The following is a 24,914-nucleotide window of genomic DNA, read 5'->3' on the forward strand; positions in this document are numbered from 1 at the left end:
TCGCATACCACCAAAAAAAAAAAAAAAAAAATCAGACATGAAAGGTAAAAATGAAGATCATTTGGCTTGTATTTTAGAGACAAAAAAAATTAAGTAAAGTAAATTAACAGTTATTTCAAATTTCCCTTGGTTGGAATGTAAAAAAACTGGCCTCCTTTCCAAGAAATTGGTGCTGGAAAGAGGCCTCAACACTGTGATATTACATTCAAACTCCTACAAAGGCACTTCATTTTACAGATGAAGAAACCAAAGCTCAGAGGCATGAAATGACTTACCTATGGTCTCAAACTCAGTGACTATCAAATCCCCAATATGAATCCATGTACCTGACTCTGTAAGTTTATTGGCAATGTCTGAATCTAAAGACCAAATGAAGAGCTGTGTCTCATCAGTGCCCCACTCCACACACACCCCCATCCCCCACGATTTGCAGGCAATTCTCCAGATGAGGCAGGGAAGGTGGAGAACATATGGTATATGGACCAGTGGAAACTCAATCAACTGAAGTCCCATCAGCCTAGAGCCACTATATCAGCTTGGTGTCTTTTACTGGAAACAGGTTGCTAACAAATATGAGAATGATCCAGAATTAGACAAAATCCAAAAAGAGAGAAATTACTCCTGGATGAACAGAATAACTATATGCAAATAAACTACCAAACTAGAAGAAAAGATTAAGATGTTTTATGAAGAACATCTGAATAATGAAATTTGATATATCTTAGAGGGAAGCAGATATTTGGGTATAAGAGATAAAGAGGACAGTGGATCCAGACTTTCATGGGGAAAGAAGACATGCTAACTCTTCCTGCAGGAACTTATCACCGCTTCACACTGTGTCTGCTGGAGAACCAGGGTGGACCATCTTGATGCTCAAGGAGAGTACATGAAATTTTTGGCACAGGCAGCACCGTGGTGCTCTCTAGAGACTAATACACTACTTGTAAAGGTCCTAAACATAGCTGAGCAGAAAATTAAGTATTGACTATTGTTTACTTTTTGCATTTTTATTGTAGACTCAAAGCTAGATTATCTTTCCTTTGCAAGATTATTTCATCAGAATGTTTTTCAGTAAAAGGAACAACAAAACTGATGTTTACTTGGAAGGAACTGTGGAAATGTAGACAAATCACATTCATCTTCTTTAATTAATCAAGAATAGTGGTTCAGTAACTCTTCATTTGCACACACATTCAACTGTAACCCAAATGGAAGTTTCATTTCCCAAAATGCAACCACTTAGCATGCTCTATGTGAATATGATTCTTAGACCTTAAGCCAGATATCAGTCAATGCCATGCCTGCCTTAGAACAAGTAATAGTAGATAACATAATTAACCAAATATAATACATTTTTTCTCCCAAAATTTTTTTTTTTTTTTGCGGTACGCGGGCCTCTCACTATTGTGGCCTCTCCCGTTGCGGAGCACAGGTTCCGGACGTGCAGGCTCAGCGGCCATGGCTCACGGGCCCAGCCGCTCCGCGGCATGTGGGATCTTCCCAGACCGGCGCACGAACCCGTGTCCCCTGCATCGGCAGGCGGACTCTCAACCACTGTGCCACCAGGGAAGCCCCTCTCCCAAAATTTTATCTTGGGGTTGGAGCAAATGGGAGAAGAACATATCATGGAGCCTATACAGTTGCTTATACCACTTTCGTGTTCAAAGTAAAGTAACTGTCTTAATTTTTTTAAAAAGAAAGAAAAAGACCAAATGAAGAATATCATAATGTGAAAAGTGTAGCATTACATTTGCTTTCTATGTTTAATCATTAAGGAAATTAATTACTGTATTTAATCCCTATCAAGATAAAAAATTTTTTTTTTTTATTTCAGTGATAGGGTTCTATTTGTTCCCATTAGGGAATTTACTCAAATGCCAGAGAAGCTCTTTTGTTGGTTTTTCTAATATGCCCCAAACACAAAATGTAACCTTTTATTATGCTGTGTTACTAGTTTAAGTGTGGCTCTAGAGCCTCAGGAATACCTGGCCCCATCCTAATTAGTAGTATTATAAACACTTATTCTCTATACAGAACTTCATGATTTATATCCATTACCTCATCAGATCCTCATTAACAACTCTGGTTGAAGGTCAGTCCTGACTTCACAGAAGAAATCGAGTCAAAGAGAGGGTTAAGCTACCTGCTTAATATCACCCTGGCACCAATGGCCTGAAAACAGTCCAGAGCTCTAATGTCTTTTTAATAGAGTTTTAGTATAAATCTTCAAGTATGTTTAAGAAAACAGAACAAGTTTTAAAGACATGGATTTCAAGTTGGTGGGAAGAATGATAATTTTTTTTTGTGGTGAGACAACTGGATAGCCAGTTAGAAAAAATATTAAGAAAGCTAGCATTCATCTGACACCACATACTAAAATGTGTTCTGTCATTTAAAAATATCAAATATACCTAATACTAAGTCTAAATAGAGATAAATGTTTATATAATTAGGGAAGTCAAAAGGTCTCTCCAACATGACATCAAAAGTAGAAACCTTGGGGTTTCCCTGGTGGCACAGTGGTTAAGACTCTGCCTGCCAATGCAAGGGACACAGGTTCGAGCCCTGGTCCGGGAGGATCCCACATGCCATGGAGCAACTGAGCCCGTGTGCCACAACTACTGAGCCTGCGCTCTGGAGCCCATAAGCCACAACTACTGAGCCCACAAGCCACAACTACTGAAGCCCATGTGCCTACAGCCCATGCTCCACAACAGGAGAGGCCACCTCAATGCGAGGCCCGCACACCACAACAAAGAGTAGCCCCCACTCGCCACAGTTGGAGAAAGCCCGCGTGCAGCAGTGAAGAAGCAATGCAGCCTAAAATAAATAAATTTTAAAAAAGAAAAAGAAATGTTTGATAGGTATGAGTACATGAAAATATAAAACTTCTGTATAAAAAGACCCTAAATATATACGCAAACAACCTGAAAAAAAATATTTGTACCATGTATCACAAAAAGTTAATATTCTTAACATATAGCTTTAAAAAAAGAAAAAAGAAAAACACAAACACACCAATAATAAAATGGACAAAGGGCTTGACAAGGCAATCCACAAAGAAAACATGAATTCTCAACATGAAAAACAAAGTTTAAATATACTAATAACCAAATATCTATGAAGTAAAATAGAGATTTACCATTTTTTTACAAATAGACTGGCAAATTTTTTAAAATTATAATATCCACAAATTGATTAAATGCGACAAAGCAAGTACTCTCATTTAAAAATATAAACATCACGTGAGTTCTGCAATCTGTAAATGTCCTTTGACCCAGAAGTTCTTTCTACTTCTAAGCAAATAACGATGATATACAAGATTTAGCTACAAGGGTCTTCATCACAAAGTTATTTAGAACGACTAACAAAACAATCTTAAATATTCATCCAGGAACACAGAATCACAGTGAAGCCATCTAACAGAATTCTACACTGAAAAAAATAATAACATATGTATATACACATATATATGTAATTATGTATATATATACATGTGTATATATATATGTATAATTATTGGAAGATGGAACAATATTCATGATTCACTAACAAAGGAAAGGTTATAAAACATCATGCAGTATATAAACACAATTTATGTTGGGCATGTGCAAATAAAATTGAGAGGATATTCATCAAAATACTGACTACGGTTATGGGATTCCAAATGGCTTTTATTCTATTCTCTGGATTCTAAATCTTCAATAAATAAGAAAAACTTTTGCAAAAAACAGTGAATATAACTTCTTAAAAATAACTTCCAAAAAAGGAGACAGCAGCCAATAATATTTTATGTACAGAGTAAGTGACTGTCCCCCAGACCTACTTGGTAAATCAGGCACACAATACAACCAGCCATTCCATCCTCAGATCCCAAGACAGGAAGAAGAGTAGATCAGGATGGGCAGAATGCCTAGTCGCACACCACAGTATAACTCTGTGTCTTACTACTCAGGTTGGAAAACACTAGACTTGAACTGCCCACTACAACTTAGGAAACATGAGATGGGATCTCCTCCACTTGTACAACTCCCTCCACATTGCCAAGACAGCAGCTCAAAAAATGGTATGGAGGATGGGGTGAGAGCTGTCTGCAGTGCAAAAAAATACATGCCAATGTATGCAAAATGGTATGAGCCCAGTGGAGACCAATTCACAATCTTGATAAAAATTATTTTTGAAAAATTATAAATGCACTTATCTTTTAACCCAACGACCTTGGGAATTTACCCAACCTTGTACATATGAGTTATACAAAGAAGCACTGTTTGCAGTAATAATAGCATGGAAACAAATAATATATCCATGAATATGGAGACTGGTTAAGTAAACCATGGTACAGAACACGCCGGAGCTCTAATAAATATGTACATACATACATGTAACATACACACACATGAATAAGGAAATATTCCAGGTCCATTCCAGGTCCTAATACAGAAAGAGAGGAGGATATACTGTAAAATGAAAAAAGCAAAGTGCAGAATAGTATATAGAGTATGCTACATTTTGTATAGAGAAGAATATATACTTGTGTTTAATTGTATCTGGACACAAGAAATGCATAAAAGAGGTTATTTAAGGGGGCAGGGAAGGAAGCTGATAGTGACAAAAACTGGAGCAAGCCTTTTCAATTTGTACTAAGTTATACTGGTTTACTTTCTGAAGCATGTGAATATAGTACCCATGTCAAACAAAATATCAACAATGACAACAACAATAACAACAATAATAATGAAAAGTTTAAAATGCTTACCAATAAAGCCTTGGTAAGAGGCAAATTTGCCACCACAGAGTGAGGAGCATCAGAGCTGAGCAACAGATTACACAGGAATTTCTCTTCTGCCTCCGTTGGAAAGAGAGAGAAGAGGTGAAACCATTTACAGATCACCTACCACAGGAAAGTTTTCTGCATGCTATCACATTAATATTCAAATTAACCCTAGTTAAGTATAACCAGCCTCATTTCTGCAAATAAGTAAATGGTGGTACATAGTAAATGGCAAGCCATTAGGTCACGTGTCCAAAGTCACAGGGCTATGACTGAAACTCATGCTCTTACCCGCTCAAACTCTCAAAGAAAAAATATTTAAGTCTCAGTAAAAATAAAAATCCTCTAAGTCAGTCACTCACACATAACCACACTTCCTTCTGCAGTGTTTCCTCTAAAATTATTTACTAAGTTTTGAGAATAAATGTTTAAGTAAAGCAAACACTCTACACCAGCAGTCCCCAACCTTTCTGGCACCAGGGACCGGTTTTGTGGAAGACAATTTTTCTACGGACTTGGGGGTGGGGGGGGGGGATGGTTCAGGCAGTAATGCGAGCGATGGGAAGCAGCAGATAAAGCTTCGCTTGCTCGCTGCTCACCTCCTGCTGCGCGGCCCGGTTCCTAATAGGCCACAGACCAATATCGGTCTGTGGCCTGGGGACTGGGGACCCCTGCTCTACACTAATAAAAGGATGATCTATATTTTCCAAATTAATGAGCTCCAAAAAAGTTAATTACTGGGAGCATTATCAGATGCATTTTTTTCCTTCGTTGAGGATTAACTATGAAATGCATGCAAAATCACTGAATAATGAACTTCACAGGAATCGTAAATCATCTTTTGCAGTAAGATGATAAAAAATGATATTACCATGGAGGGAGGGAGGGAGGGAAGACAGAAATAGCAACTAACATTTATTGGGCACTTATATATACCAGTCACTGTTCTAAGTGCTTTGAATATAAGGACTCACCTATTCTCATAAAACCCTATGAAGTACGTACTATTACTATATTCATTTTACAGATGAGTAAACTAAGACACAGAAAGTTAAATAACCTGTCCACACAGACTGTCCAAACTCCACTGCCCATACTACTCCCCACCATACAATATTTCCAGGCTGCAGCAACTGAGAATGAACAAGAGGACGGCTCTTCTCTAACAAATCAGTGAATGATTTGTAATCTTACGTATTTCACTGTCTAAGCTGTTTTATTCCAAGAAAAGGAGGCTTCAACTGACTGTCAACTGGATCAATAAGACAAAAAAGATTTAAACCCCCTGATTTCAGAGACTGGGCTGCAATCTAAGCCAGAGATGAAACCTACAGAAAGGCAGTAAGGAGTGGGCGTGAAAAGGCAAAGAGCAGTGAGAACAGTATTTCTTTCTCAACTTCATACACGTTAAGTGAAAAGGTAGCTCCATGGTCATATATCTGGAAAACAGTTGACTAATATTCAATAGTTTCTTATTTTAGTTCTCCAAGAAAAGGATAAACTAAGCAACATCAAGCGATTCCCAAACTTATCTGACCATGAAATTCTTTACTCACAGAGCACCTTGAGAACAAACCACACTCAGGGAAGCTATTGGACTAAAAGGATACTCAAGAGTTAAAAATCTATCAAACTTGCTGACTAACAGTCCAGGAGAGATGAGTCAAAATAAGCCCCACAATATGGCTTAGGTAACCAGTGAAGGTGATATGAGAGGGAGGTTAAGATAAAGGGCAGTTTTTTATGGAAAAAGGTGAACTTAGTTCACCTGTTTGACCTAAGAGTTGTGTAAAAAACTGCCAGTTCACAAAACAATTGAAACCAGCATCTCGAAGAGATATTTGTACATCTATGTTCATAGCAGCATTATTCACAATAGCCAAAAGGTGGAAGCAACCCAAGTGTCTGTCGATGAACGATAAACAAAATGTGGTATATACACTGAATAGAATATTATTCAGTTTTAAAAAGGAAGGAAATTCTGACATATACTACAATGTGGATGAACCTTGAGAACATTACACCAAGTGAAATAAGTCAATCACAAAAAGATAAATACTGTATGATTCCACTTAAATGAGCTACACAGAGTAGTCAAATTCATAGAGACAGAAAGTAGAATGGTGGCTGCGAAGGGCTGGGGGGAGGGGAGGATGGGGTGGAGGGGTGTTGTTTAATGGGTATAGAGTTTCAGTTTTGGAAGACAAAAAGCATTCTGGAGATAGGTTGCACAATGATGTGAATGTACTTAACACTACTGAACTGTAACTTAAAAATGGTCCAGATGGTAAATTTTATGTTGTGTATCTTACCACAATTAGAAAAAAATTTTAACTGCCAATTCAAGATGTTGTTAGACATTTGCTGTCTCTATCTGTGTAGAAACCTCTCATGCCATGTGGTCCTGCTAGGACTACAGATCACAGTGTCCTGCCCTGACCCCTACTGATGACTGTCCACCTACGTGACCAAAGGATGACCCAAGCAAAAGTCCTTTGGAGAGATCTGACAAATGGAAGCCAGAAAAACACCACCTTGGGGCGGCCAGTTGTTCTCTTTTGAGCCATTTGGAGAAAACCTCATTGTGGCAAGAAATGAGACCAATGAAAGAAAAGCAGAACCAAGTAGGACTCCTAAAGAGATCATGCCTTGACATCGCTGGAGCTCATGGATTCTCTTCCCCTGCTCTTTAGAGGCTCCAGTTACCTGGGCCAATAAATCTCAACACCTTTCCTGTGCAAACCTCCTCCCCCCACACCTCAAACACCAAAAGAGAACAGGGACATCCAAAAGAAAAGCAATTTCACTGAGCAATACGACCCTTTACAAGAATTTTCTCTCCATAGTTCCTTTGAAATTTTATCTGCAGTATCACATACTAGAACAGTAGTACACAGTTCCATAATTTAGTAAGTACAATTCCAAATTTAACACAATCTTTCCAGTTGGTAAATACATCATCGTGTTAGGCCAGAATATTTTTACATTTCTGAAGAAATAATAATTTAAAAAAATTATCAATCTAAATCTATACTAGATTATATAGAGGGAGAGCTATACAATGCATAAAATAGAAATAAATTTAGAAATACAAGTGTTTCTAAATTATCTGAAGTATAAAATAAAAGAGAACACCTAAGCATTACCCTGAAAACTGAGGCTTTGGAGGAACATTCTAATACTTAAGTCAAAGAACAGAAGAATATACAGATAAGATCTTTTATCTGTGCCTTATTTGAAGAACTTTGCCCTTTCCAAGTTGTTCAACTCAATGCTCCATAACTATAGGTTCCCTTGGTTTAGTTTTCACTAATAATTGACAAGGTCTAATTTTATTAAATACGAATCTAATCAATAATGTTTATGACTGCCTAGGTATAATTACTCTCTTTTGTGAACCAGGAGACATGGAGAAAGGAGCAAATAAAGGGAGAAGGAATGCTGCTAGCTCTGCAGACTTCATCTGACTTAGGCAAAGAGGAGATCTAAAAAGCTGTCATGCTAGGAACTAATGTCAAACCAGTTTCGTATCTGGAATCTTAAGGACTCACAGCATAAGGCTGCAGAGAGATGCCTGAAGCAAAATCTTAAAAGTAAACTGCGCTCCCCAGGGAGTGTAGTTATGAACTTGTTGTCACAAGTCTTTGCAAAGATAAGCTAGCCATGTTGATTTCACTGAAGCAGACCTGACCAATAAAATAACTTCACAACACTGGGAATACCATCCATGTGAAATCTTTACAACCACTAATCAGGAAATGATCCATCTTCTGAAACTGCTCTCTCTTTATCATGAAAGATTAGCAGCCAGCATTTTAATCATAAGGGGGGTGGGGGGGAAGACCCTATTTTACTTGGAAGGGTTTTAAAGGTTCAATGCTGCACACCTGGTAAACACAAAAATGACAAAGCCTGTCTCTTCCCCAGGATTATCTTCCAGCTATTTAAGGTGGCTTCTATCTCACACCTCCAGAGCAAATCTTAGAATCTGGCAGCCCAGAATGTTTACAGTGCTCAGGGGAAGATCTAACTGTTAGAAGCACGGCTCAGGCATCCCGCAGTCCCCAGGACCATTTATTTGTCAAGGAACCTACAGAACTTACTGTCTTAGAAAAAACCAACTGGGCAGATTTATGATATTTCTGTTAAAATACAGTGTGTGCTTTTTAAATCATGGCATAAATAATACCCAAAATCTTAAAATGTGAATAACTTTCAGACAACAATACCATTTACAGTCTCCTAATGGAAATAATCAGAAAATTCAAAAAAAAAAAAAAAAGGAGGCACAAAGGTGTCTGTAACAGGATTATTTATAGTAGGAAAAACAAATAATATATATGCAACAGATTAAAGGGTTAGGTAAACAAACTTTCATTCATCCACACCATGTACCATAAAAAGCTGTCACCCTAACCAAAAGTTATTACCTCATAGGGGTAAAATTATGAGAAGTCACTTGGTGAACAAACCAGATTACAGCACTATGTTCTATGATCTCCTTGGAAATTTTTTAACTTAATAGTTCCATATATGCACGAAACAAAGTCTGAAACAATAAACACTAAAATATTAACAAAAATGTTTATCTGAGTGACATCTTAGAATTATTTATTTCTGATTTTCATAAAATGCAAATATGTTATTTCTTTAAAATGTTAATTAAATTTTTAAAGAATTCACCAGTAGTCATAGCAAATTTCTAATGACTGCCTCGTAAGGGCCAATATTAGGCTTACATCCTGACTTCTCTAAAAGTAAATGCAAGAATGGCTAACAGTATTCTATATGAAACTACTTTTTGAACATAGCTTGGATAAATTATCTAAAATTAATTCAAAAATAACTCTTTAGAGAAACAACTAAAAATGCAACGGCCTAATGTCTCTAGAAAGGAAACATAATACAGATCAATGGAGATCCCATAAAATATGTATCTTTCCTGTATAAAATTAAAAAGTTACAATTAGTTTTAATTCACAGCCCGAAGCTTTTTAATGACTAAAGAAAAAGGTAAAAGGAAAAGAAGAAATAAAAACTTTTCTCTCCTCAGAGGCCCAAGTCAGGGTTAGCAGATTGCCTGCTTTGAGGCACCCTGTTTCAGTCATAAATACCTTGACCGAATTACTTCCCAGGCTTCATTCCCACGGTGAGAATGTGCTGAGAGCAGGCCCCACTGCAAGAACAAGACAAAGACAGGTGGCATGTGGTATGTGGGCAGGGCCTTGAGTGTGACCAGAGGCAGCAGGCCTGAAGACCAGGCCTCCAGGAGGCTCTGTGAAACCAGGTGGCAGCAGAGGCACCCATGAGCAGCGGGACTTGAGCAGACTGTCAGAGGGGAGGCATTACAGGCTGTGCTGTTCCCCAAAACCAGTCAAGAGCAGTGCAGCCACGGGGCACAGTGGGCGAGTACAGGGCTTGGGGCTAACTCAAAATCACTTCACCTCTCTGAATCTCAGTTGCCTGAAGTCTCAAACGAAAGTTATACAAGAGAGCACCTTTTTATCTGTAATGACCTCTCAACACTTTGTTTTTCCTGTTCTTAATATAACTGTTACCTCCATTAAGGTCTAATTAGATTAGGGGTGCTGTGTCAAGTGGTTTTTCTCTTGACAAAAGGAAAAACACAAAAAAAGAAATGCCAGCCAAACAATCAAATAGGCCTTCCACAAGACAAACCCACAGTTAGTGTCTATGCCGGGCATTCATGTGATCAGTAATACTCCACTACTGACCAGCTGCTCACTAGCAGGCACAAGGCTGACTAGGACTAGAAGGATAAACAAGAGGGACTTGGTCCCTAACCTCTGCAAATTCCAGGGTGGCAAGGGCCGAAAACAACAGTTTGCCATCTCTTCTCCCACGAGATACTGCCCTTCATAATATCCACGGTAATGACTGGACCCTACATAATCCTAATTTCTCTCAGATAATTTCCAAATCTCCTACCCACAAATACATCTTAGATGTCTCAGAACTATTTGAACAAATGGGTACATATTTAGTTACCTAAGTTCTACATCTGACTACCTTCTGTATCATTTATGACTCAATCACAAATTGAGCGTGATGCTAAAGTGGTGGCCCACAGAGGTCTTGGGTGAGTCACTAAGTGCTCTCTTAGTTTTCTCTGTTGTAAAACTGGGGAAGGAAGTGTCCCTGGGAGGCTTTGCTTTCTTCAAACTCTTAAAATTATTATAAGATGTTATGATCATTGTGTAGCTACAAACCCTTAGACAGTACTTACTAGAAAATGTCTATAAACTTAGAACTAAATATGCTGGCATTTCATAGCAGACCTGTCTCCATGTTCTCTTAAAACCATTAGAGCTATTAGTTCTAACCTAAGAAAAGTAAACAAGACTCGAAGCCAAGAAGGAACTCGTTTGACTGCTTTCCTTGCCTCCCAATAATCAAAGCAATATTCTCATAAGTGTCTGGCTCCCAAATACCTGTAAATGTCTTAATTCCGCCTAGCATAAGCAGTATTTTCATCCGATTCGTAGCTGCATGGCAATATTCCTCTTTCAATGTTGCCTGACGTTCCATTGATTTTTTTCTTACTGAAATATATCTAGCTACAGAAAAGTATAAAAAAACCATGGATTTTTTAAAGAGGACTAAATAGGTCTCCTCACTGGATCCCTACTATGTGGCAAACACAATGGTAGTGGTTGGTGATACAAAGGTCAGCCACAGATGAGGACAGACAACTAAGCAAATTAGTGCAATAATGTGTATACCATTCCAGACTGTGTCTGGTTCAAGTATGACACATAAGCCTTTAAAGTATATCAACGAAGGTAATATACTCTAACAACTACACTGGTAGTCTTGAGTTTATAAACAGTTGGGCGTTTTTAAAAATTCATTCCCAGTTGGTTGTTTGAAATTTGGAGCACATTTTCCCCCAATACACACTACTATAAATGTGGTTAGGTTTCCAAGCCAACACACAAAAGACCAATTTAACACAAAGTATCTGAAACACTATACAGCTGCCCTAGCAAATGAGCAGAATATTACTGCAGCCAAAGAGAACCATGAGTGATCTTGTCATCTGAAAGCTGGAGTTTGAGGGAAAGTCAAGTGTACGTTAATAAGGGGTGCAGATGGAGTGGCGAGGAGGTGCCTGTAGTTTTATGGCAACTAAGTTCAGGGATTTTGAGACCAAGGGCCAGGTAGGCCTGGCCTAACTCAAATCCAAGTTCCCCCAGACAAAAGCTGGGTGCCTTTAAACATGTTATTCAACCATTCTAAGCCTCAGTTTATTAATCTGAATGACTGGCACAGAGTAAGCATTCCATAAACAATACTTTACATACATTTTTTTCATTTGCTTGAGATTATACAACTTTCATCTTCCTTGGAATAAAAGTATCCTGGGGCTTCCCTGGTGGCACAGTGGTTGAGAGTCCGCCTGCCGATGCAGGGGACACAGGTTCGTGCCCCGGTCTGGGAAGATCCCACATGCCGCAGAGCGGCTGGGCCCGTGAGCCATGGCCGCTAAGCCTGTGCGTCCGGAGCCTGTGCTCCGCGACGGGAGAGGCCACAACAGTGAGAGGCCCGCATGACACACACACACACAAAAAAAAGTATCCTGAACACATAGCTGGGATTATCAGTCACTGTTAGAAAATGTTTGGAGTTTCACATAAAACAGATTTTTTTAAGTGTCTAGGCAAGAAATGTACAAAGAAGGGGATTGATGAAAGTGCATTACACATGAGAAAAGGGTAGCATGAACTAAAATGCAGTAACCAGGAAGAGACTGAAGACAGAGGGAAAAGACAGGTATATGATGTACGGAGGATTCTCCCGATCAGAGAAGATATGAGATGGAATCCCAGGGACTTTCCAGATGACTTACTGGCTGTCTATACAATAAGAAGATGGGAGGATAACAAATAGTAACAGTGGCAAACCTTTATAGGATGTTGGTATACAAATATACATACTTGCTCATTTAATCCTTACAACCCTATAAGGTAGGTGGTATTATCCTCATTTTGCAGTTGAGAAAACTGAGGTTGAATAACTTGCTAGTAAAATAAACTCAGCTTGTAAAATAAAGCAGGATTCAGACCCACAGATGCTGGTTCCAGATTTGGGAGTCCGAACCACTATCTTATACTGATGCTTTTGTAGTAGTGGGAACCCAGCTATTTGCATAAGTGGGCTTCCTGCATCAGAAGTTCATAACTTGAATAATATGTATCTATAAAGTCTCCACTTATAAACATAAATGTTACATAACATTGCATTTACAGACTTTCTGGCAATGTTCAATATTTGGGATGGGGGTGGGTAACTAACATTTATTAAATGCTACTGAATCTCAGGCACTGTCTGAAGCAGTGTTCTACCTCATTTAACCTTCACAAAACCACCTTGGTGATAGGTTCTATTAAATCCACTTTACACTTAAGAAAAACTGAGGATCAATTTTGAGCCCAAAATCACAGAGCTAGTGTCAGAGGAAAGCCTAAGACTGGTTCTAAGTCCAGAGTGCTTTTCATAACACATCTAGTATACTCAGATCCAAACAGGTAATCGTGGGACATGTTACATAATAACCAGGTAATATAAAATAACAGTAAATCAAGTTCGACTTTAAAATGTCAAAGACGTTTCACAGGAAAATACTAAATTATCTTTAGGACAGCTAAATTAACCCAATTACCCATCTCACCTCCCACACCCTCATCCCTGCCAAAAAAAAAAAAAAAAAAATTCCTTTCAGATCCTCTTTATTACTTAGCACCTAACAATACCAAATACAACATAGGTGGCTAGAGACACTTCTCCAAAAGCCTAAAACTACTTCAGAAGCATTACGTTGGAAAACAGGATAGGAACGCATTCCATGGGTTCTCATTTAAATGCCAATGTCAGAAATAAAAGGGAGGGGGGACAACTAACAAGACAATAGAAAGGAGGCTTTTTTAAGAGTTGAAGGGTTTTCCAATTATATCTCAGTAAAGCTGGGGGACAGTGGAAGAGTAGAAAGTTTTTTGTTTTGTTTTGTTTTGTTTTTAGTGAGAGCGCTGCACATTTGAATTCCAGCTCTGCCATTTATTAGCTTTGTTTGCTTATCTGGGAAATGATGCCATTAAGATCCAACTCTCTGGCTATTAGAAGATTAAATTAAATATCAAATTCAAAGCATGTAAACAGCTGACGTAATAAAACCTGCCTAATCTTTTTTTTTTAACATCTTTATTGGAGTATAATTGCTTTACAATGGTGTGTTAGTTTCTGCTTTATAACAAAGTGAATCAGTTATACATATACATATGTTCCCATATCTCTTCCCTCTTCTGTCTCCCTCCCTCCCACCCTCCCTATCCCACCCCTCTAGGTGGTCACAATCCACCTAGCTGATCTCCCTGTGCTATGTGGCTACTTCCCACTAGCTATCTATTTTACGTTTGGTAGTGTATATATGTCCATGCCACTCTCTTCATTTCATCCCAGCTTACCCTTCCCCCTCCCCATATCCTCAAGTCCATGCTCTAATAGGTCTGTGTCTTTATTCCCATCTTACCCCTAGGTTCTTCATGACCTTTTTTTTTTTTTCCTTAGATTCCATATATATGTGTTAGCATATGGTATTTTTCTCTTCCTGACTTACTTCACTCTGTATGACAGACTCTAGGTCCATCCACCTCACTACAAATAACTCAATTTCGTTTCTTTTTATGGCTGAGTAATATTCCATTGTATATATGTGCAACATCTTCTTTATCCATTCATCTGTTGATGGACACTTAGGTTGCTTCCATGTCCTGGCTATTGTAAATAGAGCTGCAATGAACATTTTGGTACATGACTCTTTTTGAATTATGGTTTTCTCAGGGTATATGCCCAGTAGTGGGATTGCTGGGTCATATGGTAGTTCTATTTGTAGTTTTTTAAGGAACCTCCATACTGTTCTCCATAGTGGCTGTACCAATTCACATTCCCACCAACAGTGCAAGAGTGTTCCCTTTTCTGCACACTCTCTCCAGCATTTACTGTTTCTAGATTTTTTGATGATGGCCATTCTGACTGGTGTGAGATGATATCTCACTGTAGTTTTGATTTGCATTTCTCTAATGATTAATGATGTTGAGCATTCTTTCATGTGTTTGTTGGCAATCTGTATATCTTCCTTAGAGAAATGTCTCTTTAGGTCTTTTGCCCATTTTTGGATTGGGTTGTTTGTTTTTTTGTTATTGAGCTGCTTGTAACTTTTGGAAATTAATCCTTTGTCAGTTGCTTCATTTGCAAATATTTTCTCCCATTCTGAGGGTTGTCTTTTGGTCTTGTTTATCGTTTCCTTTGCTGTGCAAAAGCTTTGAAGTTTCATTAGGTCCCATTTGTTTATTTTTGTTTTTATTTCCATTTCTCTAGGAGGTGGGTTAAAAAGGATCTTGCTATGATTTATGTCATAGAATGTTCTGCCTATGTCTTCCTCTAAGAGTTTGTTACCATTGCAACAAAAAGAACAGAATATCTAGGAATAAACCTACCTAAGGAGACAAAAGACCTGTATGCAGAAAATTGTAAGATACTAATGAAAGAAATTAAAGATGATACAAATAGATGGAGATATATACCATGTTCTTGGATTGGAAGAATCAACATTGTGAAAATGACTCTACTACCCAAAGCAATCTACAGATTCAATACAATCCCTATCAAACTACCACTGGCATTTTTCACGGAACTAGAACAAAAAATTTCACAATTTGTATGGAAACACAAATGACCCCGAATAGCCAAAGCAATCTTGAGAATGAAAATTGGAGCGGGAGGAATCAGGCTCCCTGACTTCAGACTATACTACAAAGCTATAGTTATCAAGACAGTATGGTACTGGCACAAAAACAGAAATATAGATCAATGGAACAGGATAGAAAGCCCAGAGAAAAACCCATGCACATATGGTCACTTTTTTTTTTTTTTTTTTTTTTTTTGCAGTACGAGGGCCTCTCACTGTTGTGGCCTCTCCTGTTGCGGAGCACAGGCTCCGGACGCGCAGGCTCAGCGGCCATGGCTTACGGGCCCAGCCACTCTGCGGCATGTGGGATCTTCCCAGACTGGGGCACAAACCCGTGTCCCCTTCATCGGCAGGTGGACTCTCAACCACTATGCCACCAGGGAAGCCCTGGTCACCTTATCTTTGATAAAGGAGGCAAGAATATACAGTGGAGAAAAGACAGCATCTTCAATAAGTGGTGTTGGGAAAACTGGACAGGTACATGTAAAAGTATGAAATTAGAACACTCCCTAACACCATACACAAAAATAAACTCAAAATGGATTAAAGACCTAAATGTAAGACCAGACACTATCAAACTCTTATTAGAGGAAAGCTGCCTAATCTTGAGTCTCATCCTCTTGCTCCCTCTCCTTCCCATTGGACAAGATGTGCTGCTACACATCCCACAAACCTGAAAGCTACCCCAAGCACAAGTTCACCAGAAGATTGAGAAAGTGCTTTTCTCATTTTCCACCAAACCCACATCATGATTCCCATATTGCCTCAGAGCCTTTTTTTGCCTGCTCCTTTCAAGATATTTACCATCTTGGTGTCACCTCAGGTTGGGTAAATCAAGGGCCTACTATTTATTATTTAAATTTCTATTTCTCACCAAAATATAAGTTGGGGCTACTCATATAAATATATAAGACTTACAAAACAGAACCATTCATTAAAAGGAGGACTTAATACATGTGAAAAGTGATCTGGTGGGAGACTGAGGCAGGGAGATCACTGTAAGAAAAATGAATAGCAACCTAAAATAAGCAAATAACTTGGCCTCGAGTTTTCGGGCAAGGAAACATTATGATTTACAGAACAGTCTTTCTCTTTTTCTTTTTTATAAAAGGAAACATATAAATTCCTGAAGAGGAACATCAAAAATTTGCCTAAACTTATTTATTTAAGCCACTGACAGGACGAAAAATACCACCATAGTCTTCCAAAATACTTGGTGATCATTCACAAAACTGTACTACTTTATATAAGAATCAAGGATTTAATTTGGCCAAACTCCTTCTAGTAAAAATGCTCCCAGGGCTTCCCTGGTGGCGCAGTGGTTGAGAGTCCGCCTGCTGATGCAGGGGACACGGGTTTGTGCCCCGGTCCGGGAGGATCCCACACGCCGCGGAGTGGCTGGGCCCGTGAGCCATGGCTGCTGGGCCTGCGCGTCAGGAGCCTGTGCTCCGCAACGGGAGAGGCCACAACAGTGAGAGGCCCGCGTACCGAAAAAAAAAAAAAAGTTCCCACTTTGAACCTCTACAAATTGTATACAGAGGATTTAGCATTTACTCAATAATAACCCATGTAGCTTCTGTGAAAGGGGATATTACAATGAATAAGTCCCTGTCCTCAAGAACCTTCGGACTGCACAGTGGAGGGAAGTCTACAAAGGAATTGAAGCACAGGGCAGAAGACAATGCCCTAGAAAAGAGGATCACACACCACTGAAGCACTAAGTATACACATGCCTCTTGTTGGGGGCTGGGGCGGAGAGAACAGGGACATTTGAAGGGGCCTTGAAAGCTACAGAATTGTAACAGATAGAGAGCATGAGGCACGGGCAAAGTCCGTGGAGGAGGAGGAGGCAGAAAAATATGAGGAATGTCTGAGGCACAAATGCAAAATAGTGAACAATCTACTTTGGCACAGAAGGAGAGAAATGGGAGAATAAGCTGAAAAGTTGAAATCTTATGACAAGGAGCCTGGAATACTACAGTAAGGTGGAATTTGGACTGTTTTCTGTGGGGCTTCCAAAGGCTGCGGTCAGGGAAATTCTGTGACCTGAGTCAAGCTGCAGGAAGATTATCCAATGTCTGTATGGAGGACAGACTGGAGGGAAAGGCTGGAAGCAGGGAGCCTAGGCTGGAGATTACTGTGATCCCCCAGGTAAAGAAAAGCTAGGTCAGAGGCAGGGAATGGCGAGAAGACAAAAAAGCCACACGCTGGGAGGGAGCACTGAGAGGGCCTGGCAGACTGCTGGACTGGGGGACGGAGGGGGTGCGGGAGGGGCGCAGCAGGGCGAGAAACCAAGATGACCTAAGGCAGGGGTCAGCAAACTTGGGCCCACGTGCCAAATCTGGCCTCTTGCATGTTTTGTACAGCCAGGAAGCTATACAAATTTTTACATTTTTAAGTGGTTGGGGAAAAAATAATATTTTGTGACAAGTGGAAACTCGAATGTCAACGTCCGTACGTAAAGTTCTCCTGGAACACAGCTACACTTGTTGGTTTACACGTTGTCAATGTCTGCTTTAGTTCTGCAGTGGCAGAACTGTGGAGTTGTCACAGAGTGGCATGATCCTCAAAGCCGAAAATATTTACTGTCTTCCTCTCTACAGGAAAAGTTTTCTGACCACTGGTTCTGATGGTGGTGAACAGAGGTAGTACTAAGAGGAACAGAGAAATCATCCACTGGGTTGGCTGGGTCAGAAAAAGAGATGATATTAATTCTGGAGCAGTTAAATGGGAGGTGTCAACAAGACATGCAGGTAAGGGAGCCCAGATGAAATGGAAAGATCATCCCACTGTGGGGCCTCGGCACCTGCTGCTCCCTGCCTGGTACTCTTCCTCCAGGTCATGGCATGAGCTGGCTCCTGCTCATCATCCATCATTCAGGTCTGAGCCCAAATGTCATCTCCTCAGAGGTAGCCCCTCTCCCACCCACCTAAGCATTCTCTACCAATTACCATACTTAATTTTCTTTATCGCACGTAACAGCACCTATTTATCGCCAAGTTTAACATCTTAGAATGTTGGCCCCTTAAGAACAGGGCCCTGCCTCTTGTTCCCCACTGTGTCCCCAGTGCCTTGGCCAGTGCCTAAAGCTGCTCAGCTGGTATTAGGGGAGGTAGGGAGTGCAGAAGAAGAAATATGAATAAAAGGGACAACTGGAGCACAGGTGAAAGCAGGTCATCTGCACAGTTCTAGGAATAAATAAGATCTGCCGTTCTCAGAACCTTTAGGAAAGTCTGTATTGGGGGCGGCGAGAGAGGAGAGGAAGAGAAGACACCAAAGAGAAGAGAGCAAAGACACAGACAGAAAGGAGAGAAGTATTGTGTCTCAGAAGCCAGACAGGAAGGGGGTGTTTAGCAGCATCAAATGCTTTAGATAACAAGCACAGAAAAAAGGCCTAAGTATGACAGCAAAAAGTCACTGGTGACCTCAAAGAATAAGTCTCAAGTGTGTGGAGGTGGCAGTCAGGTTGCAAAGGGTTAAAGAATGAGTGAGTGGGAAGAAGTAAGGCTTTCAAGGCATTTGGCAGCAGAGGGGGCAGAGGTGCTCCCAGTGTGGTAGGGGTGGGGGGATCCTTCTGTTTTTCATACAGTGACTCAAGTCTGACCTCACCAGCCTGCCTCTCGGTCCTCTCTGCTCCAGCTGCAGTGTTGGTTCCACCTCAGATCCTTTGCGCACGCTGTGAGCCTGCGCTAACAGGCTCCTCACTCTCTTAGCCTGGCTAACTCCTTCACCCTTCAGACTCCAATGTAAAAAAAAAAATGTGTCACAAAGACCCCCTCTTCTTACTGCCCCCCACCTCTGCTTTATACCAAACTAAGACATCTCTCCAGGTACTCAGCATAATTAAAACAAACAGTTGAATAATTGTTGAGTTATTGTCTTCCAGTAGCAAGGAACCTTCTGAGGGCAGAAATCAGGACCGTCTTGTTCTCACGTAATATGCAATCTACAGATAATTGTTACATAATGGAATGAACATGAAAACCTGAGAGCGTTTTTGTCTCAGCCAGTTTGTGCATCCCAAGTGGCCTACTTCACAAATCCACATCAAGTAGGCTTACAATTTACGTTCAGGCCAGTTTGGCTTCCTCTGACCTCCCCTTCCTACTTCTGACCAACTGAGATGGGGTGTTTTGGAGATACCACCAAACATCAAATGATTTTCCCAATTAGGTAACTGATATACAGTGATTAGCAGACCTGCCTAAAATTTTACAGATGGCTTTACTGGAACAAAATCGTTCAGAATATTAAATTTAGGCATTAAGCATCTTCCTTTTTTAAGTCTGTACTTTGTGAACTAGCCCTAAAATGGGTTTGCAGGTGTACCTGGCAAAACATCCAAACATCCAGTGCACTTCTTTACTGTATGAGTCACATCTGTCTGCCTCCCTGTGTGTGATCAATTAAACTAGTTTAATAACAAGATTTTTCACTCGGAAAATATACATTTGGTAGATTGTTTTCTCCCTGATATTTTTCTTCTGTCTTTTCTCTCACCATAACATAAAAGATTATTTTAAATTCTACTAATTGAAAAAAATTGCTATAATTTACAGCCTTGCTACAGTTGAGCTTAATTAACTGTGCAAATAAGCCTGCAGATATAATTGTGCTTAACTGAATGAACTGTTGTCAGTTCTAATACCCTTAAGCCCTTTAAAACACCATTAAAAACAAGAGTTGCATTAATTACAAATTGTTCTTATCTATTCCCACTTTATACATTCGAACTTGTCTGAATTAATGTACCTGAAATTAATAGACCTAAATTTATTCTTTTAAATACCTACAGGTCAGCCTGTTCACTATTTGAGCTGGACTTCCCTACCTACTGCACCCCCCCACCCAATAAAAATTAGGGAGTTCTACGGTTATTTTCCTTCTCAAATAGAAAGACAAGGAAAAGAGACAGCTAATGTCTTTGGTATCAAAGCACATGGGATGAGACTATCATCAAGAGCTCTTTTCCAACCACATGACAACTACTGTTCTTGAGAATATGAATAAATGCAACATAAACATTACTAAGAAAGAACTACAGATATATTCAAAATATGACTAGGAGGAAGGACCAGCTTTTTGTACAATTTTATATTTGGGGTAAATCTTGTTTTAGGAAAATGCAACACATACATGGAAAAAGGAACTAATAAAACAGCATTCAGGGGAAACAACATATATTTAAGAGTTCTCTTACACTTTTATAATTCATTAAACAGCAAAACTCCATAGCATATTATCTGATTTATAAGATTTTAAATTTCCACACAACTCTAAAGACACCATTTTACAAACAGGTATGCCTGTGCCTTTCTGCCAACAGCTCACCGCTCGCTAAGTAAACTGAATCAGGGAGAGCAACACAGTACTGACTTTCCTGGGAAGTCTAGTACATTCCTACCAAATTATATACCTTGGATGGCATTTAAAGTAAAATTAAAAACACTTTGTTTCTCATTTTTTCTTAAAAATAACTTACCTACCACCCTGGTGCGGTCTATATCTCTTCTAGATTTGAGAAACTGCCTTCTTTAGGTGCCTAAATGTTTTTGACTTATCCATTTCTAACTGAAGCCTTTGTAATATAGAATGTATCAGCTACTCTTTGTTTTGCATTTAGTGGGTCACACTTCCCTACCATCTTAAGGCATTCTGCATATAATCTGAGCTCTTTGTTTTTAACACAAAGCATACTCACCAATCAGAAGGAGGAAAAAAAAGAGAGCGCACGTGCTAACAAATGTTTAGCTCACAACATGTACCTGGCACCATTCCAAAATCGTTAGGTGTATTTAGGTGTAGTCACTCAATCCTCAAAACAATTTTAGAGGTAGGTACTATCTTATCTTCATTTTATGGATAAGGAAACAGGCCCACGTTCTTACAGCTAGGATCAAACCAACAGTCCAGCTTCAGAGCTTCCAAAAACACAGATTATGAAAAACAAGACTAATCTACAGTAAATCAGTCTGTGTACCATCTAGAGGCGTAATTTAGTTGACCTGATTTAGTCCCCCGCACCACCCCAACTGGTGGGTTCCAGCTGTTACCCCCTTCTCTGCAGATAGCCACAGCTCCCCTTTTTAAGTTTTGCAGAGGCAGCCTCCTCTTGCAGATCTCTCCAATCACTTACCCTGAAGAATGAAAGCTCCTTCTGTGAAGCAAAGATTCCTCACTGGGTTTTAACACTGAAGAAAACCTCTTCTTCAAGCCTGTCCTGTCGCAATCCTGACTGCAGCTTCTTACTCCACCCCCACCTCTGCCCACCACTTGCACACCTCCCAAGCCCTCAGGCTGCCCTTTTCTGCTAGAGTCCAGAACTATATGGCCTCATTTCCATTATGCTCCACAACTTGACCTCTTCTCTTCTTAATGGACTGGTCATTATCAACACCAATTACTGTACTGTACTGTGAAAGTGACACCTTCAATACGCTAAGGTATTTACGATGGCATTCGCCCCTCCACTAAATGGCCCCACCCAAGGTGCTTCACTTTTTGAGTTATGGCTCTGCTTTTCATAAACCTCTCCTCATTCACTTCCAATATAAAAATTAACACTGCCTGCCTCAGAGAATGTTCCTTCCTGTATTCATCCTCTTAACAATTCCCATCTCTTGTGTTTTTTGTATTTAATCTCCTATTGACTTGAAAACCAGTTAGGTAGATTGTCTACAAATCCTTTATAAATTAAAAGCAAACCAAAAATAAGTTTTACTCTACTATAAGGAAAGCATATACAGACTTCATGACATCTATTTTGGCTCTAAGCATTTTCTATTTCCTAGTAGCCTTCTAACAGTTGATAAGTGGTGGATAAGTAAGGAATGTTTTCTGTGATGGGGAGGATGAAGAGTTGCACAATGGTCAAATGAAGCTGACCGCTTATAGAACTGTCAGTGCTTCACAGCTGTTGCATTTTTTAATGATGTTATTCTTGAGCTCAAAAACTGTGAATGGCTTCCCATCTTCCCGGTTCATTCGTTCAACACAGGTCACAGTCCCTGACCTCACACTGTTCACGGACTTGTGCAGTCTTCACAGTCTGGCCCCATCCTGAACGTCCAGCCCTACCTCCTTCTGCTGCCTCTCAGTACCCTGCTCTAGTCACAGTGGCTGCCGTGTATAACCTGCAACTGAGAAGCTCTGAACAGGCTCAAGGGTCTTCCACTAGACTGTAAACTCTATAAAAGCAGGATTTTTGCCTGTTTTGTTCTGTTTATTCACTCCCTGAGACTCATAGCAGGAGCTCAAAAAGTATTTACTGAATGAATAAATGGATGAACAAAATGCTGTGTGAATATTACTGGTAAGTAAATTCAGTTACCACAGATTAAAAATATCTGAACAAAGACCAGCTCTGTCTTCTGCCTAGAGTAGACTTAAAGAAATGTTCGTTTTGCTTCTAAAGCAGGTCTTGCCTCAGGATCGGCAGTTTACTCATAGAGCACCAAGGAAAAATGTGTGCCCGCTGCCAGCTGTTAAGAATCACAGATCATAAAACCTCAGAAGTAAATATACCACAGAAATGAACTTAAAGTTTTATGCTTTCTTGTTGCCTCAAACTGCCAAAAAAGCTGGTGCACTTCAGAGGAAAGAATACTCACAGGAAGTAGTTTCCTGCCCCAGAAACCCGGTCATTTCAACATGGCAGCTGTTTAAAAGCCCATGTTACCATAGGGTTTCGAGACAGGAAGCAATAGTGGCACACCTAGCTGAATTCAGGGGAGAGCAAGAAGCAGAGAGGAAACAACATGCCAAACAAGAACACGGCTTGGAGGTTAGCCCGCAAAGTATAAAAATAGTGAACCAATTCCTCTAATGTTTCCTATAATGTAACTGCCCGTACATCATATTTATTAGAAAAGAGAAAATGAAGGGCATAGAAACAAACAGCACCTTCCCTGGTCACTACTGCCGCTTTTTTCATCGTTAACTCTTCTTCCAATATAAATGACTCTAACAGAAAAGAAATTGCTAAGAACGTTATTGTCCTTAAATGGAAAAGGGAGTAGACCAGGGATGACTCTTCTCCTGTGCTTTCTACTTTCCTCTATGTTCTAATTTTTTTATGAGTTTTCCCTCATTATAGTGAGAAAATAATCTTTATGTTTAAAAAAATACAGTTGGGCTTCCCTGGTGGCGCAGTGGTTGAGAGTCCGCCTGCCGATGCAGGGGACACGGGTTCGTGCCCCGGTCCGGGAGGATCCCACATGCCGCGGAGCGGCTGGGCCCATGAGCCGTGGCTGCTGAGCCTGTGCATCCGGAGCCTGTGCTCCGCAACGCGAGAGGCCACAACAGTGAGAGGCCCACGTAACGCAAAAAAAAAAAAAAAAAAAAAGTTAAAAAATTTATGTTCTAATAATTACATAACTACATTAAATAATTCCTCTACCCAAAAAAATGAATAACAAAGAATTCAGTAACATCAAACCATCCAATCTTGGCATTCAACATACTGCCTCAACCCCTTTCCTCCTCAACGACCAGTATATATAACAATTCATTTGGTTTTAGAAAATCGTGTCTTACTGACAACAGACTTGTGGTTGCCGAGGGGGAGGGGGGAGGGAAGGACTGGGAGTTTAGAATTAGCAGATGTAAACTACTATATATAGCATGGATAAACAACAAGGTCCTACTGTATAGCACAGGGAACTATATTCAATATCCTGTGATAAACCATAATGGGAAAGAATGTAAAAAAGCATGTCTCTATGTGTATCACTGAGTCACTTTGCTGCACAGCAGAGACTGGCACAGCACTGTAGATCAACTATACTTCAATAAAAAAAAAAGTCTTCACAATAGTTATAGTTATAATTTGCATAGCACTTCAGTTTCCATCATTTACCTAGTTTTTCCCAACAGCTTTGTGGGATTGCCAAGATGGATATTTTTATTTTCATTTTACAGATGAAGAAAATAGGGGCCTGAAGTGAAGCAGCTTGCCATGACAGAAGCCAGGCTCTTCTCGTTACCCACCTGGCATTCCAAAACAGGATTTCTCAAGACCAGCACTATTGATATTTTGAGCCAAATAATTCTTTGCTGTAGGCGGCTGCACCGTGCATCGTAGGCTGTTGAGCAGCATCCTTGGCCTCTACCCACTGGATGCCAGTAACACTGCCTCCTCTCAACCCCACCCCGCCCCCACAGTTCTAACAATCAAAAATGTCTCCATAAACCTCAAATATCTCCTTGGGTGCACAATCACACCCAGCTGAGGAACACTGGTCTAAAAGAATCTGCGAGGTTCTTTCTGGCATCTTTATTCTATGATAAGGCTCCACAGAACACTGTACCACCATAAGTCAGACCATCAGAAGCTGCTTGCTCAGCAAGATTCAGTAATTAATCAACTCCCTATCCACT

At 39.9% G+C, this 24,914-nt stretch overlaps 1 protein-coding gene across 5 annotated transcripts in view; it reads right to left on the reverse strand.

Moving 5' to 3' along the window:
- The window catches only part of JAK1 (Janus kinase 1), a 235,334-nt gene that overhangs the window by 114,542 nt on the left and 95,878 nt on the right, over window positions 1-24,914 (reverse strand). Inside the window, exon 2 of one of the 5 annotated variants that reach the window (XM_060023243.1) lies at window positions 4,757-4,842. The exons of 3 other annotated variants lie outside the window; for them this stretch is intronic. The gene's annotated coding sequence lies outside the window, so the exon portion shown is untranslated. Of the gene's footprint in view, window positions 1-4,756; window positions 4,847-24,914 lie in introns of all 5 variants that reach the window. One more of the 5 variants, XM_060023234.1, reaches the window with a different exon arrangement.

The sequence above is a fragment of the Delphinus delphis genome, chromosome 1 (genome assembly GCF_949987515.2).
Source record: "Delphinus delphis chromosome 1, mDelDel1.2, whole genome shotgun sequence".
Classification (NCBI taxonomy): domain Eukaryota; kingdom Metazoa; phylum Chordata; class Mammalia; order Artiodactyla; family Delphinidae; genus Delphinus; species Delphinus delphis.